General features: G+C 35.6%; 1 protein-coding gene across 2 annotated transcripts in view; it reads right to left on the bottom strand.

Annotated features, from left to right (window-relative positions):
• FGGY (FGGY carbohydrate kinase domain containing) overlaps window positions 1-965 on the bottom strand; it is a 134116-nt gene that overhangs the window by 34900 nt on the left and 98251 nt on the right. The gene's annotated exons all lie outside the window — the stretch shown is intronic.

Here is a 965-nt window from a genome sequence, read left to right as displayed (position 1 = left end):
GAAAACTAGAGATTAACATTCTGTGGGCAGGCCTACACTTTTTACAAGATTTTTACTTAGATTTAAAGTCTATCTTGCACCCATTGAAGACAGCGAATGGTACAGGATTGGGGCTGTCCTGAACAAGAACTGTTTCCTTCAACAAAAGTGAAGCTAAAATTGGGAGTGACAGTGTATGGGAGGAAAATTAAATTTCCTAGGTATCAGATTAGCAGTTAGTAAATATATCAAGTCAAAACCAAGTCTACTCTGTCTACTTTTTAGTTACTGTTTCAACAGTGTTTTAAGAAAAATAAATTTCTGTTAACTTACAATGAAAACTATAGTATGGCCTTTTTATATTAAATCTCACAATCAGTGCAATTAGCTATCAAAAATATATGCAGATGCTGAATTTAGTGTTCAACACAGTATTTGTGTCTTACAATAAAATTTGAGTTGTATCATATAATGAGATAATAGGTGACTTTCCCAGGATTTCCAGCAGAGAACGTTTCCACTTCGTTAGCATGATATAATAATGGAGCACCTGTTCAATACTGGAAAGTTTCTTTCAGGGGGCAGTATCAGTTGCTGGCATTATTTAAACTCTCCTAGACATTCTTATTTAAATGGTGGGATTATACCGAAGCATCAGGTATAACCAAGCTACATTCATCTTAAAAAGGATCAAAACTTACAACAATGAATTCCAGGCTGGGGTTAAGTTCTCGTTATTTGCTGAAGAGGGAGGGTTAACACGTAAGATGTACAGTTCACAGTAAATTTACAGCAGCCACCCACCCTCTATATCCCAGATGGCTGACCCAGCCTAGCAAAGTTGTTGTTTAACCAGTAGAGGAGTTTGGAAGTTTTCCAACTGAACAGAGTTTTGTCAGGAAAACTCCCCAATTCATGAAACTGTTTATGTTTTGCAAAAACACCTCAAGTTCAACAAACTTTAAAAAAAAAAATTCACAAAAAGG

Source organism: Pygoscelis adeliae, unplaced genomic scaffold (genome assembly GCF_000699105.1).
Source record: "Pygoscelis adeliae isolate BGI_AS28 unplaced genomic scaffold, ASM69910v1 Scaffold181, whole genome shotgun sequence".
Classification (NCBI taxonomy): Eukaryota; Metazoa; Chordata; class Aves; order Sphenisciformes; family Spheniscidae; genus Pygoscelis; species Pygoscelis adeliae.
This window is presented reverse-complemented; position numbering and strand designations above follow the sequence as displayed.